Here is a 16,971-nt window from a genome sequence, read left to right as displayed (position 1 = left end):
CCTGTCTCTACAAAAAATAAACAAATTGGCTGGGCATGGTGGCATGTGCCTATAGTCCCAGTTTCTGAGGGGGCTGAGGTGGGATGATCACTTGTGCCCATAAGATCAAAGCTGCAGTAAGTTGTAATTGTACCATTGCACTCCAGCCTGAGCAACAGCACAAGACCTTGTCTCAAAAAGAAGAAGGAAGAGGAGGAGGAGGAAGAGCTCAAATAAACTAACGTGAGACCTCAAGGAACTGAAAATGGAAGAACAAACTAAGCCCAAATTTAGCAGAAGGAAGGAAATAACAACTATCCGGACAGAAATAAATAAAACAGAGACTTGAAAAATATCAGAAAAGATCAATGAAACTAAGAGTTGGTGGTAGAAAACAAATTAAATCAACAAATCTTAACTAAACTAAGAAAAAAAAGAGGAGACATGACAAATAATACCATAGAAATACAAAGGATCATAACAGCTTATTATCAACAATTACACAGCAACAAATTGAATAATCTAAGAAAAATGGATAAATTCCTAGAAATATACAACCTACCAAGACTGAATGATAAAGAAATTGAAAATCTTAACAGACTAACAATGAGTAAAAGTTTGAATCAGTAATCAAAAATCTCCTATCAAAGAAAAGCCCAGGACTTGATGGTTTCTATGGTTGAATTCTATCAAGCATTTAAAGAGCTTATACTAATCCTTTTCAAACTCTTCCAAAGAAATTGAAGAGGAAGGAATACCTCCAAACTCACTCTATGAGGCAAAATTACCCTGATACTGAAGCCAGAGAAGGATACTACAAGAAAAGAAAATTGCAAGTCAATATTCTTGAACATAGATGCAAAAATCCTCACCAAAATACTAGCAAAATGAATTAAATGGCATCTTAAAAGGATCATTCACCATGATCAAGTGGGATGCAAGGATGGCTCAAAATATACAAATCAATCAATATGATACACCACATCAACAGAATAAAGGACAAAAATCATATGATTATATCAATAGGTGCAGAAACCACAACAGACAAAATTCAACATCCTTTAATGATAAAAACCCTCAACAAATTAGTTATAGAAGGAATGTAACTCAACACAATAAAAGCTGGGCATAACAAGCCCATAGCCAATATCATACTCAATGGTGAAAAGTTGAATGATTTTCCTATAACATTAGGAACAAGACAAGATGCCTACTGTCACCATGTCTATTCAATGTAGTACTGGAAGTCCTAGCCAGAGCGATTATGCACAAACGGAAAGGCAGGGGAAGTGAAAGAAAGGGAAGGGAAAGGATCCAGACAGGAAAGAAAGAAGTTAAATTGACACTGTGGCAGATGACACAATCGTACATATGAACACCCTAAACATTCCACCAAAAAGCTTAGAAATAAACAAATTTAATAAAGTTGCATGATATAAAATCATCATACAAAATTCACTAGCATTTCTATATAATAACAATGAACTATCTGAAAAACAGTCCCTTTTATGATAGCATAAAAAAACCTACAAATAAATTTAACCAAAAATGTGAAAGATCTGAACACTGAAAATTATTAAATGTTGATGTAAGAAATTAAATAAGAAACAAATGTTTTAAAATACCCTATATTCGGGCTGGGCACAGTGGCTCAAGCCTGTAATCCCAGCCCTTTGGGAGGCCGAGGCGGGTGGATCACGAGGTCAAGAGATCGAGACCATCCTGGTTGACATAGTGAAACCCCGTCTCTACTAAAAATACAAAAAATTAGCTGGGCATGGTGGCGCGTGCCTGTAATCCCAGCTACTCAGGAGGCTGAGGCAGGAGAATTGCCTGAACCTAGGAGGTCGAAGTTGCAGTGAGCCGAGATCGCGCCATTGCACTCCAGCCTGGGTAACAAGAGCGAAACTCCGTCTCAAAAAAAAAAAAAAAAAATACCCTATGTTCATGGATTAGAAGTCTTGTTAAAATGTCTGTACTACCCAAAGTGATCTGCAGATTCAATGCAATCCCTATCAAACTTCCAGTGACATTTTTTCACAGACATAGAGAAAGCAATCCTAAAATTCATATAGAAGCAGAAAAGTCCCAGAATAGCCAAAGCAATCTTGAGGGAAAAAAAAGTTGGGGGGCATTACACTACCTGACTTTAAAATATACTACTCAGTTTTAGTAATCAAAACATCATGATACAGGCACAAAAACAGATGTATAGAGCAATGGAACAGAAAGAGAGCCCAGAAAGAAATCCACACATTTCCAGTTAATTGATCTTTGACAAAGGTACCAAGAACATACAATGAGGGAAAGGATGGTCTTTCTAAGAAAGAGCATTGGGAAAACTGGACATCTACATGCAGAAGAATAGACTGAATCTTTATCTTACCTCATATACAAAAATCAACTTGAAATGGATTAATGACTTAAATGTAAGACCTGAAACTGTAGAACTACTAGAAGAAAACAGAGGAAAAGCTTTCTGACATTCATTTGGGCAAAATTTGGATGTAACTTCCAAGGCATGGGCAATAAAATCAAAAACAGAGAAAAGGGATGGTGTCAAACTAAAAAGCTAACGTTCTTCTGCACAGCAAAAGAAACAACGCAGTGAAGCTACAGCCTGTGGAGTATGAGAGAATACTTGCAAACCATATATGTGTAAATTTGTTAACATCCAGAACATAGAAAATATTCAAACAACTTAATAGCAAGAAACCAACCCAATTTAAAAATGGGCAAATGACCTGAAAAGATATTTCTCAAAAGAAGACATACGAATGGCCAAGAAGGATATTAAAAAATGCTCAAATCCACTAACCATCAGGGAAATGCAAACTAAAACCACAGTGAGATATAACCCATGCCTGTTTGAATGGCTATCATCAAAAAGAAAATAGATAACAAGGGTTGATGAGGACAGGGAAGAAAGAAAACCCTATACTATTGGCGAGAATATAGATTAGTACGGCCATTATGGAAATTAGTATGGAGGTTCCTCAAAACATTAAAAATGGACCTACCATATGATCCAGCAATCCTACTATTGGGTACTTGCTCAAAGGAAATGAAATCAGTATGTCAAAGAGATATCTGCACTCCCATGTTGACTGCAGCATTACTAACCTTTCCCTTCTCTTTCGTAAGTCAGACCTGCATTGAGGTCTGAAGGCTTTCCCGCCTTTCCTGGCTTCTTCTCTTCTATTCCTCAAGACATTTTTCCCAACAGTGTGTCGTACATCTAATCCTGTCTTAACATCTACTTCTCAGAAGATTTAGATGAATATAATGCTCTGTCTCATTTCATAATTATGATAACCCAAAATATAAGTACAGTTGTCCCCATTTTACAGACTACAAAACTGAGGCACATAGTAGTTACATGCTTGTCCAAGATCATCCAGCTAGTACCTGGGCAGAGCTGGGATTCAACCCAGATCTGTCTGAATCCAGGGTCTGTGCTTTCACCCCTGGCTACCTACACATGCCCCTCCCTTCACTTTTTTACTTTTCTACTGAGCGTTTTTGTCTCCTTCTACCTTTTGAATGCATTTCCCATGATACCAAGAATCACATCTTTCTCTTTTACAGTCATGCTGATAAATCCTAACACAGTGCCTGGCACACAGTCAATAAACAAATGATGGGTAAGTTAATGTATTTGCATAATATTTCTCCACACATATTCTCTCATTTAATCATGGAGAAAGAGATGACAAAGGAAAGAAAAGAGAAGAGTTAAATCTATTGGATGGGAGAAAAAGATCACTCCACACATTCCCTAAAGGACCTCCATGCCAGTGTGCCTCTGATGATGGGAGAGTCTGCTGTCTGCAAAGACACATCCCATGTTTGGAGAACTGGCAGTGTTTTTCCTAGAAGATGCATGTAAAGAATTAGCAGTTTGACATGCAAGTCACATCCAGATGACAAACACCTCCCATCCTGTCCCCTCAAGGGCACTGGAGATCAAGCAGGGCTGATATCCATCAAAGGTGTCAGAGATGTCAGCCAAGCCCTCTCAGCCACTTTCTGGCCTGATGCTACTGAGTTCAATGGGCTTGCTCCTATCAGCCCAAAGCAGATCTCTGCTGGCAACAATTAAATTAGCAGAGCTTGTGGCTGGGGTGTTCTGGTTCAACAAAGCCTTCCCAACCTTGCCATGACTTCCTCGCCACCTCAGGTGACCTGCTCTGGATATGTGCTCACCACGTGACTGCGATTGTGCAACTTCCCCACTTTGCACAAAAGATATGTATTTAGGATTTTTATCATAGTGACTAGTAACCTAATTCCTCCTAGCTCCAGCTAAGAAGGATTTTGCTAGGACATAGGCTATCCCACAGAGCCCAAGAACAGGCAAGCAGCTGGGTCCCCAGAGAACACTGAAACCTGAGCGTGAGGAGCCCTCAGGACCCTGCACCCTTCTTCTGTCTTCACTGTTCTGCCAATCAGCTTTATTTGTTTCTCATACATGGATTGGCTTCCTTTGCCTTTCAACTGCTCCTGAGTTTTATATGTAACAATCTGTACATCAAGACACTCACAAATACACATTCTCCTTCTCTCTCTCCCGACACAACTCATTCCTGTCCCCAAAGTCTAGGGAAAAGAACTATTGGTCTACCTTCACTCAGACATCCCTTCTGAGATCAGTGGACCATGTCCACAGGAATGTGGGGGTAGGGATTGTGTTGAAAAAGAGCTGGGCTGACAAAGTATGTTTAGTAAAATGAAATTGAAAGTTGAAAAGATGAATTTACTTAAATAGGTAACGTGAGCAGTCACCTGACATTCTGCCTGACACAGTGCTCCAAAACAGAAGTACTTATTATTGCTATTTTTTTTAATTGCATTTTAGGTTTTGGGGTACATGTGCAGAACATGCAAGACAGTTGCATAGGTACACACATGGCAGTGTGTTTTGCTGCCTTCTTCCCCTTCACCCACATCTGGCATTTCTCCCCAGGCTATCCCTCCCCAGCTTACCCCCCACTGTTCCTCCCCTATTCCCCCCAATAGACCCCAGTATGTAGTACTCCCTTCCCTGTGTCCATGTGTTCTCATTTTTCCTCACCCACCTATGAGTGAGAACATGCGGTATTTCATTTTCTGTTCTTGTGTCAGTTTGCTGAGAATGATGTTCTCCAGATTCATCCATGTCCCTACAAACGACACGAACTCATCATTTTTGATTGCTGCATAATATTCCATGGTGTATATGTGCCACATTTTCCCAATCCAGTCTATCATCGATGGGCATTTGGGTTGGTTCTAGGTCTTTGCTATTATAAACAGTGCTGCAATGAACATTCGCGTGCATGTGTCATTATAGCAGAACAATTTATAATCCTTTGGATATATACCCAGTAATGGAATTGCTGGGTCAAATGGAATTTCTATTTCTAGGTCCTTGAGGAATTGCCACACTGTCTTCCACAATGGTTGAACTAATTTACACTCCCACCAACAGTGTAAACTGTTCCTATTTCTCCATATCCTCTCCAGCATCTGTTGTCTCCAGACTTTTTAATGATCGCCATTCTAATTGGCGTGAGATGGTATCTCAATGTGGTTTTGATTTGCATTTCTCTAATGACCAGTGATGATGAGTTTTTCATATGTTTGTTGGCCTCATGCATGTCTTCTTTTGTAAAGTGCCTGTTCATATCCTTTGCCCATTTTTGAATGGGCTTGTTTGTTTTTTTCCTGTAAATCTGTTTGAGTTCTTTGTAAATTCTGGATATCAGCCCTTCGTCAGATGGGTAAACTGCAAAAATGTTTTCCCATTCTGTTGGTTGCTGATTCACTCTAGTGACTGTTTCTTTTGCCATGCAGAAGGTGTGGAGTTTGATTAGGTGCCATTTGTCTATTTTGGCTTTTGTTGCCAATGCTTTTGGTGTTTTGATCATGAAGTCCTTGCCTACTCCTATGTCCTGAATGGTTTTGCCTAGATTTATTTCTAGGGTTTTTATGGTGTCAGGTCTTATGTTTAAATCTTTAATCCATCTGGAGTTAATTTTAGTGTAAGGTGTCAGGAAGGGGTCCAGTTTCTGCTTTCTGCACATGGCTAGTCAGTTTTCCCAACACCATTTATTAAACAGGGAATCCTTTCCCCATTGCTTGTTTTTGTCAGATTTATCAAAGATTGTATGGTTGTATATATGTTGTGTTGCCTCTGATGCCTCTGTTTTGTTCCATTGGTCTATATCTCTGTTTTGGTACCAGTACCATGCTGTTTTGATTACTGTAGCCTTGTAGTATAGTTTGAAATCCGGTAGTGTGATGCCCCCCGCTGTGTTCTTTTTGCTTAGAATTGACTTGGCTATGTGGGCTCTCTTTTGGTTCCATATGAAGTTCATGGTGTTTTTTTCCAGTTCTGTGAAGAAAGTCAATGGTAGCTTGATGGGGATAGCATTGATTCTGTAAATTACTTTGGGCAGTATAGCCATTTTCACGATATTAATTCTTCCTAACCAAGAACATGGAATGTTTCCCCATCTGTTTGTGTCCTCTCTTATTTTGTTGAGCAGTGGTTTGTAGTTTTCCTTGAAGATGTCCCTTACGTTCCTTGTGAGTTGTATTCCTAGGTATTTTATTCTTTTTGTAGCAATTGTGAATGGGAGTTCGTTCTTGATTTGGCTCTCTTTCAGTCTGTTATTGGTGTATAGGAATGCTTGTGATTTTTGCACATTGATTTTATATCCTAAGACTTTGCTGAAGTTGCTTATCAGTTTCAGGAGTTTTTGGGCTGAGGCGATGGGGTCTTCTGATATACTCTCATGTCGTCTGCAAATAGAGACAATTTGGCTTCCTCCTTTCCTATTTGAATGCCCTTTATTTCTTTTTCTTGCCTGATTGCTCTGGCTAGAACTTCCAGTACTATATTGAATAGGAGTGGTGAGAGAGGGCATCCTTGTCTAGTGCCAGATTTTAAAGGGAATGCTTCCAGTTTTTGCCCGTTAAGTATGATATTGGCTGTTGGTTTGTCATAAATAGCTTTTATTACTTTGGGATACGTTCCATTGATATTGAGTTTATTGAGGGTTTTTAGCATAAAGGGCTGATGAATTTTGTCAAATGCCTTCTCTGCGTCAATTGAGATAATCATGTGGTTTTTGTTTTTGGTTCTGTTTATGTGGTGAATTACGTTGATAGACATGTGTATGTTGAACCAGCCTTGCATCCCCGGGATGAATCCTACTTGATCATGATGAATAAGTTTTTTGATGTGCTGTTGCAATCGGCTTGCCAGTATTTTATTGAAGATTTTTGCATCTATGTTCATCATGGATATTGGCCTGAAGTTTTCTTTTCTTGGGTCTCTGCCAGGTTTTGGTAACAGGATGATGTTGGTCTCATAAAATGATTTGGGAAGGATTCCCTCTTTTTGGATTATTTGGAATAGTTTCTGAAGGAATGGTACCAGCTCCTCTTTGTGTGTCTGGTAGAATTTGGCTGTGAACCCATCTGGACCTGGGCTTTTTTTGTGTGGTAGGCTCTTAATTGCTGCCTCGACTTCAGACCTTGTTATTGGTCTATTCATAATTTCTGCTTCCTCCTGGTTTAGGCTTGGGAGGACACAGGTGTCCAGGAATTTATTCATTTCTTCCAGGTTTACTAGTTTATGTGCATAGAGTTGTTTGTAATATTCTCTGATGATGGTTTGAATTTCTGTGGAATCTGTGGTGATTTCCCCTTTATCATTTTTTATTGCATCTATTTGGTTGTTCTCTCTTTTCTTTTTTATCAGTCTGGCTAGAGGTTTGTCTATTTTGTTGATCTTTCCAAAAAACCAGCTCTTGGATTTATTGATTTTTTCAAGCGTTTTTTGTGTCTCTATCTCCTTCAGTTCTGCTCTGATCTTAGTTATTTCTTGTCTTCTGCTAGGTTTTGAGTTTTTTTTTTAATCTTGTGCCTCTAGCTCCTTCAATTTTGATGATAGGGTGTCAATTTTGGATCTCTCCACTCTTCTCATGTGGGTACTTATTGTTATATATTTTCCTCTACAGACTGTTTTAAATGTGTCCCAGAGATTCTGGTATGTTGTGTCTTCATTCTCGTTGGTTTCAAAGAACTTCTTTATTTCTTCCTTCATTTCATTGTTTATCCAGTCAACATTCAAGAGCCAGTTGTTCAGTTTCCATGAAGCTCTGCAGTTCTGCATCAGTTTCTGAATTCTGAGTTCTAACTTGATTGCACTATGGTCTGAGAGACAATTTGTTATGATTTCAGTTGTTTTGCATTTGCTGAGGAGTGCTTTACTTCCAATTATGTGGTCAATTTTAGAGTAGGTGTGATATGGTGCTGAGAAGAATGTATGTTCTGTGGATTTGAGGTGGAGAGCTCTCTAAATGTCTATCGGGTTTGCTTGTACCAGGTCTGAGTTGAAGCCCTGGATATCATTGTTAATTTTCTGTCTGGTTGATCTGTCTAATATTGACAGTGGGGTGTTAGTCTCCCACTATTATTGTGTGGGAGTCTAAGTCTCTTTGTAAGTCATTAAGAACTTGCCTTACATATCTGGGTGCTCCGTTATTGGGTCCATATATATTTAGGATCATTAGCTCTTCTTGTTGTATCAATCCTTTTACCATTATGTAATGACCTTCTTTGTCTCTTTTGATCTTTGTTGCTTTAAAGTCTATTTTATCAGAGATGAGAATTGCAACTCCTGCTTATTTTGCTCTCCATTTGCTTGGTAAATCCTCCATCCCTTTATTTTGAACCTTTGTGTACCCTTGCATGTGAGATGGGTTTCCTGGATACAGCACACCAATGGGTTTTGGTTTTTTATCCAATTTGCCAGTCTGTGTCTTTTGATTGGTGCATTTAGCCCATTTACATTTAGGGTTAATATTGTTATGTGTGAATTTGATCCTGCCATTTTGATGCTAGCTGGCTCTTTTGCCTGTTAGTTGATATAGATTCTTCATTTTGTTGATGCTCTTTAGCATTTAGTGTGTTTTTGGAATGGCTGGTACTGGTTGTTCCTTTCTATGTGTAGTGCCTCTTTCAGGAGCTCTTGTAAAGCAGGCCTGGTGGTGACAAAATCTCTGAGTACTTGCTTGTTCACAAAGGATTTTATTTTTCCTTCGCTTATGAAGCTCAGTTTGGCTGGATATGAAATTCTGGGTTGAAAGTTCTTTTTTTTTTTTTTTTGCCAATCAGTTTGAGCTTATGAGGTTAGCCTTGAACTGATGACCTCGCCTTCGTGAGCGCCATGACCTCCGGCAGGAGCCACTTTGGACCCACGAAAGTTCTTTTCTTTAAGGATGTTGAATATTGGCCCCCACTCTCTTCTGGCTTGTAGGGTTTCTGCCAAGAGATCTGCTGTGAGTCTGATGGGCTTCCCTTTGTGGGTGACCCGACCTTTCTCTCTGGCTGCCCTTAGCATTTTTTCCTTCATTTCAACCCTGGTGAATCTGACGATTATGTGTCTTGGGGTTGCTCTTCTTGCAGAGTATCTTTGTGGTGTTCTCTGTATTTCCTGGATTTGAGTGTTGGCCTGCCTTGCTAGGTTGGGTAAATTTTCCTGGATAATATCCTGAAGAGTATTTTTCAGCTTGGATTCATTCTCTTCGTCACATTCTGGTACACCTATCAAATGTAGATTAGGTCTCTTCACATATTCCCACATTTCTTGGAGACTTTTTTCATTCCTTTTTGTGTTTTTTTTTTTTCTCTAATCTTGGTTTCTCATTTTATTTCATTGAGTTGATCTTCGACTTCTGATATTCTTTCTTCTGCTTGGTCAATTTGGCTGTTGAAACTTGTGCATGCTTTGCAAAGTTCTCGTCTTGTGTTTTTCAGCTCCTTCAATTCATTCATATTCCTCTCTAAGTTGTCCATTCTTGTTATCATTTCCTTGAATCTTTTTTCTAATCTTTTTTCAAGGTTCTTAGTTTCTTTGCATTGATTTAGAACATGTTCTTTTAGCTCACAGAAGTTTCTCATTACCCACCTTTTGAAGTCTAATTCCGTCATTTCATCACAGTCATTCTCCGTCCAGCTTTGTTCCCTTGCTGGTGAGGAGTTTTGGTCCTTTGTAGGAGGCGAGGTGTTCTGGTTTCGGGTGTTTTCCTCCTTTTTGCGCTGGTTTCTTCCCATCTTTGTGGATTTATCCATCTGTCGTCTGAGTAGTTGCTGTCTTTTCGATTGGGTCTCTGAGTGGATGCCCAGATTGTTGATGATGAGGTATTTCTGTTACTTGGTTTTCCTTCTACCAGTCTAGCCCCTCCACTGTATGACTGCTGAGGTCCACTCCAGGCCCTGCTTGTCTGGGGTACACCGGTAGCAGCTGCGGAACAGTGAGGGATGCTACCAGTTTCTTCTGCTGCTATCTCTGTCCCAGAATGAAGCCCGCCCAATGTCAGTCTGATCAGTCCTTTTTGAGGTGACTCTTTGGATATACAGGGGTCAGGGAGCTGCTTGAGGAGATGTTCTGTACTTTATAGAAGCTCAAGTGCTGAGCTGTGATCTCTGTTGTTCATTCAAGGCTGTTAGGCTGCTGCATTTAAGTCTGCTGCAGCAGAATTCATAAAATCCCTTTTTTTCCTCAGATGCTCTGTCTTCGGGAGTTGGGGCTTTCTTTATGAGTGTCCGTTGCACTATCCTGCCCAGCTAGGAGGCAGTCTAGTCACTATTTGCTTGCCGAGTCTCTGCCCTGCTGGCATGGGGTCTGCCCTATTCCTGCAGGCTCTGCCCTGCAGCCGCAGTCTCCACCCTCCTGCCACAGGCTCCGCCCTGCAGTGAAGTCTCTCCATTATGGCGGGTTGCCTCGGCAATGGCAGGCTGCATCAGCAATGGGAAAGTACCTCTGTAGGGGCGGATTGCTTCGGTAATGGCAGATGCCCCCCCCCCACTGAGCTGCACCATCCTGGGTTCAGCTGTGACCGCAGTGAAACTCTCCACCTGGAGCGTTTCGAATCACCATTTTGTTTGTCCCTGTGGGGGTGAAACCCACCGAGCCTGCTCACCTAGCTCCCTGCCTCAGAGTGCCTTTTTTTTTTTTTTAAGTTGAACAGTTGGCTCTCTCCCAGGTGTTTCAGTCACCTGCTGTTAGGGCACCAGGATCTGTGTGATTTCCCGAGCAGCGACCCACTGCGCTGGCTCAAACGCCGCTTCCCAGGAATCTCCTGGTCTGGTTCACTGTCCAAGTCCTGTTTAACCAGATGGATATGCTAATCTGCCCTCCCAAATCTCAGATTGCCAGTTTCACAGGGCACCCAGACCAGTGTGTTTTGTACAGAGTGTTGCAGAGTGCTGCTGCACTGCAGCGCCAGCCAAAGCGGCCGCACCAGCCAAAACAGCTGCACTGGCATCCCATGTCTCTCCTACACCTGGGAATTTCCCCATTCTATGGGCAACAAAGATCCATCTGGAAATGCGGCTTTGACTCACCCTCTGCATATTCACTGAGAGCTGCAATCCTGAGTTGTTCTTACCGCACCATCTTGAATCCCCTCCTATTGCTATTGTTTTTATTTTCCAAAATAATATTGCCAGTAAGAGAGGAGTCAGGACTTGAAACCAGGTCTCCAGATGCCCATGGTCTTTCTCCCAGACCCTAAGGGTCCCTGGGGGCAGTGGTCTCTGGGGACAGGGGCAGCACTGTATCCTCAACATCTAGCCCATGCTTGAAGGGAGTCGGTTCTTCAATGCTTTTTGTTTTCCTTTTTGTTTAACCAACCCAACAGTTGTCTCCACTGTTTCTAGAACAACAGTAACATCAGCGTCTTTCTCTACAGGGGAAAGAAAGACAAGGACATGGGAGAAAGAAAGGGAAAATTGCAAACTGACCCCAACCAGCCCAGAGGCTGCAGAGGGGTAACTTCCTGACTCTCCAGAGGTGAAATGAGGCCACTTCACCCTTCAACAGAGAGGTACTTCTTCCACCATATTCCTTCTCATCTCCAGCACATCTCAGGAACTGAACTTACTCCCACTGAATTTATTAACTGAATTGAAAGCAAGGGCAGTGAGCCCGTCCATGTTTTTGCAGCAGCATGGGGCAACAGGACACACAATGCCCAGAGCAGAAGGAGCTGGTAGCATCTGATGCCCTTCAGAGCAGGATGCCAGCTCAGCGTGGGGCAAGCACAAAGCCTTCAGAGCCCACTAGGAATTGGTGAGTTTACTGGACCCTGTCTAAGAACCCAAACTACACATGAATGAAAGAATTTTTTAATTTCTATGGTAATAAGGAACCTAAACTCTAGTTCCGTTTACAGGCTATACTTAGGAGCTATATCAGCCCCAGGCTGATCACTGTGATATGCAGATTTACCAGGGACTGGCAATGACTGATGAGAACCCACATAAGGAAGAATTAAAGTTAAAGATGAAAAGAACTTCATGATTAAAGGGGTTGAGAGATACTGAAACAGAAGAGTCTGAAAGAAAAGTCTTAAAGGCCTAGTGAAAATGAGCCACGTGAGTACAAGTCACCTACTGGAAACTCCACAACTCTGTATCAGCCTTGTGGGCAAGGCTCCTAGGGCTCTCTGTTCCTTCCTTATAATCTGTGGTTCGCAGACAGCAAAATGCACTGGAATCAGAACTGCGTGTTATGGCTGGTCCTTTTTGCCACTTACAAACAAGCCAGTTTTTACCTTATGGCTGAAATACATACACTGGTTCAATAATTGGGCAAAATTTGTTATCTGGCTGGCACTGGATGCCAGCTTCTGGGGCAGGTGGAAGGATTAATGTAGTTATATAAGGAAAGCCTCCAACCCCTCCAGATTCTGCAAGACACTCCACTACACAACAGTAGAATGCTAGATTTAAAAGAGACCTTCTAGAAAATAGTCCCCATTTTATCAAGCCCAGAGCTCAACTGAGCATGTCAAAAATGGCAAAATAAAGTTTTTTTGTGTGTGTCCTCCTATCTCTTTAAGGAAGTTTAGTTCTTACAAAAAAATAAAATAAAATAAGATATTGTCTAAATGTTCTCCAGGGTGAAGGTAGTGGGAGTAGAAGAACCATAACCAAAATAGTCATTTGCTCAGTATGTTGCTTCTGTATTAAAAATAGTCAAAATGGGATTTCTGGGAGGCAATTTGATCAAAATGACAAGGTTCAGTTGTCCCAAAAAGATATTCAGCCATTTTGTTGCTATGTTCATTCTGTTCAACAGATTCATGAGTGGCAACACGGCTGTTGTATCTCTGACAATTCGAGGTCTTACAATTGCCTCACAACTTCGGATGTGTTTTAAATTCCTTTATGGGGAAATGGAAACCCAAAGACACTGAGAAGGGGCCCAGAGCCACAAAGCAATGTGGCCACCACTTCAGAAGGGACTGTGACATTTCAGTCTGGGACTTATGGATTCCAAGCTTGAGCACCCTTGTTTCAGCAGCTGTTTTTTATGACCTCAGCAAGCTTTTTCACTACGTGGTTCTTCGGTTTCTTTACCTGCAAATGAGATCCCCGATACTTGACCTTCATGCTTCTCAGGGTTGTTCTGAGGATCAAGTCTCCCTGCTTTGCTTGAGTGAGGGGTGTATGGCAGCAAGATGACAACAGACACAGTTGGGGATGGGAGGGGCGGGCAGCTGCTCAGACAGCAGTACCCTCATTTCCACCGGAAGGTGACATGTGGAAGACGTGGACCCTGCATAATCAGGTGGCGAGCAAGGTGGCAGGAAGAGGTGTGTGCGATCTGGGAAGCTCAAAGCCTCGAGAGCGTGCCCTACTTCAGCTAGAGGAGAGCAAATGGCAGCCACGAAAGGGAGTGATGAGCAGAAAGGCTGTAGAGTTGGAGCTGGAAGGAAAGGAGGTAGGAAAAGGAAAAGGAAGGAGAGAAGATGGTCTGGCTGTCTCTCTGGACTTAGGAGCCTCAAGATGGGAGGTGGCCAAGAGAAAGCGGGGGATAAGAGGCTCCTGCTGTTTATTGGTTCAATTATTTTGACCACTTACTACGTACTAGTCACTGTTCTAGGCACTTGAGAGACATCCATGAACAGAATAGACAAAGATTCTGCACTTGTGAAGATAATATTTTATAGAGAGACAGACAGTAAATAATATCATAATAAATCAGAAAAAAAAGCAAAGAAGAGCAATAGAGAGTTCCAGAGTGTAAGGTCAACTTTAAATAGAGTGGTCAGGAGCAACCTCACTGAGAAGGTGGTTAGTGAGGCCATGAGGTGTCTGAACATCTAAGGGAAGAGAACGTTAAGCAGGACAAAGAGTCCAAGCCTCATGCTCTAATCCAGCTTGCCAAAGTTCCTCACTCTAATCAGTCATGCCTTCCTCCAAGGATGACTACAATGTCTCCCATCCCACATGCTTTCCTTGTAATGGGACTTTGACATTCCTTCCATCAGGAGGTGGGGTTGATGTTCCCTTACCTTAAATCTGGACAGACTTGGGACTGTGGCAGAGTTATCGCACATAGCTACTGAGGGTAACCTATAAAAGGCAGTAGCAGTAAACCTTCTACCTGGTTCTCTTGGCACACTTACTCCTGGAATCCAGCCACCATGTTGTGATAAAGCCCAAGCAGCCACATACAGAGACCTCATTCTGGCTGACAGCCCCAGCTGAGGTCCCAGCTGAAAGCTATTGCTGACCAGTAGACAGGGTTTGAACAGTCTTTCAGAAGATTCCATCCCCCAGCCATTAAGTCACCCCCAGCCATTGAGTCTTCCTCAGACACCATGGAACAGAAACGAGACATCTTCACTGTGCCCTTTCCAAATTCCTGGCCCATATACTCCATGGGCATAATAAAATGGCTGTTTTATACCTCTAAGTTCAAGTGGCTTGCTATGCAACCACATAAGAGATAACTGGAACATCCACATAAAAGAATAGAGCCCTACCTCAGCTAAATAATAAAATTTACCTTGATTTGCATGTCCCTTGAATATACACCTTCTGTAGGTATCTTGTGGGGAAAAGAGATAGTTAGGCTAAGGTAAGATTGATGTGTTTTTATATCCCTTCACCTAATAACTACCTAATTTTCTCAACATTACCCCCAACACAGATCGGCAGAAAAGAATAAATAGCCCAGAAGCAAACCTTAATAGAAGTTAAAGGAAGCATCACAAATCAGTAAGGAAAGGAAGAATTATTTTAAAATTGACACTGGAACAATTGGTTAACTATTTGGAAGAAAATCAATTTAGATTGTACACTTAAATCTGCTTGATATAAATCAAAAACTTTATATAAAAAAATCAAGTAATGAAGAAGAAAGTATGGATAAGGCATATTTTATTTCTTGCATGGAAAGGCTTTCCAAACTTAAAAGCAAAGGAATTATGAATGAAAATATTGACAGATTGAATTGCATGCCAAAAAATTATACACAATATTAAAAGACAATAAACTAAAAACTGTATCTGCCACAAAGATTATAAGCAAAGAACAAATACGAAAAAACAGATATGCAAAACAAAAACATTAAGATCCTAATTGACTAATGGGCAAATGACACAAAAAGAACAATTCTAAATGAGAAAATAAAAATGGTAAATATCCAACCTGATGGTTATCAAGAATTTCAAATTAAAATAATAACGAGGTAATAATGACCTTCATCCACGATAGCAAAATGATAATAATCAAGTATTGTGAGCTGAGTAGTCTCATACATTGCTGGTAGAAGTATATATTTTTTAAAAGTTGGTGAGTTAATTTGACAACACACATAATAATGAATAAAACAAAAGAAAAATACTTGAAACAATTTAGGGTAAATTATCACTGTATTATTCTGTTCTCACACTGCTATGAAGACATACCTGAGACTGGGTAATTTATAAAGAAAAGAGGTTTAATCAGCTCATTGTTTTGCATTTACCTTGATTTGCATGTCCTTCACTGAGCATGTGGCAGTGGGGAACTTAGGGCCATTAGGCACAAGCAGCATAAAAAAGGAAAAATCAAACCAGGGCATCCCCAGCATCTAAGAGCATCAGAACCTCTGATTCTAGAACCCACTCTCAATCAATGGCTCTAATTCTATTTCTGACCATAAGAAGCCTGTCCTGACTACAGATGTGCTTAAAAAGAGTTTTGGGCACTCTACAGTGGCTGCTACTAATATCACATGGGTCCCTGCCCCCACAAAAACCGTAGCCATCAGCATCTCTACTTGTTTTACATAGGAGAAAAACTGAAGTCCAGAGAGAGAAAGTGACTGATCCAAGGTCACACAGAAGGTTCACAGCATATCCTAGACCAATTCTGATAAAAGCCTGGCATTAGCTTTGAAGAAGCAATCACAAATTGTGGGCAATTATATTACCTGCCCAATCAGTTAGAGAGAAACCACTCAGATCTGATAGAGGTGTGGGGCTTTTAACATGACTTCCTGGCCAACGAAACCAGCAGCCTGTTGTCCTCCAAGCCCTAGACTGGATATCATTAAGCACATGGCTGATAGAGATCTCATGGCATGCTGGACACACTGACCCACAGATCCAAGCTTCAGGAAACTTCATATTCTCCACTTGCTTCTCTTTTTGATTAAGCTCAAAGGCTTTCAGAGAGAAGACCCCAGAATATTTGAACAATGACAGGCAGTTGCCTGAACTGGTCTCTGAAACATCCTTAATTCGGAAGAACTGAGGGTATTGGAAGTCCAAGGAATTTTAGTACAGAGCTGGGGAGAGGATGCAGCTGATCTGCAGAGAGCATGATATTAAGGTTATCCCAAAATCCTCCCAAGCCCCAATTTCCTCATTTGGTGAGCAGACAAAACAGATAGTTAAACTAGATATAGACATTCCTCAGCTAACCGTGAGGTTATGTCCTGATAAACCGATAGTAATTGAAAATATTGTAAGTCAAAAATGCATTTAACACAACATTGTAGGTTAGCCTGGCCTACGTTAAATGTGTGCAGAATACGTAACATTAGCCCACAGTTGGGCAAAATCACCTGGCAGCACAGTATACCATAGACTGTTGTTTACCCTTATGGTCATGTGGCTGACTGAAAGGCTTGGCTCGCTGCTGCTGCTGCTGCCCAGT

The 16,971-nt window shown here is 41.2% G+C and overlaps 1 protein-coding gene and 1 long non-coding RNA gene across 3 annotated transcripts in view; one reads left to right on the top strand and one right to left on the bottom strand.

The window, feature by feature from the left end:
- Window positions 1–16,971, bottom strand: part of ALK (ALK receptor tyrosine kinase) — a 771,141-nt gene that overhangs the window by 690,370 nt on the left and 63,800 nt on the right. The gene's annotated exons all lie outside the window — the stretch shown is intronic.
- On the top strand, window positions 3,574–12,856 carry LOC144579175 (uncharacterized). The gene is made up of 3 exons (XR_013526134.1): window positions 3,574–3,623; window positions 11,727–12,106; window positions 12,210–12,856. It is a non-coding gene; the product is annotated as an uncharacterized LOC144579175 (long non-coding RNA).

The sequence above is a fragment of the Callithrix jacchus genome, chromosome 14 (assembly GCF_049354715.1).
Source record: "Callithrix jacchus isolate 240 chromosome 14, calJac240_pri, whole genome shotgun sequence".
Taxonomy (NCBI): domain Eukaryota; kingdom Metazoa; phylum Chordata; class Mammalia; order Primates; family Cebidae; genus Callithrix; species Callithrix jacchus.
This window is presented reverse-complemented; position numbering and strand designations above follow the sequence as displayed.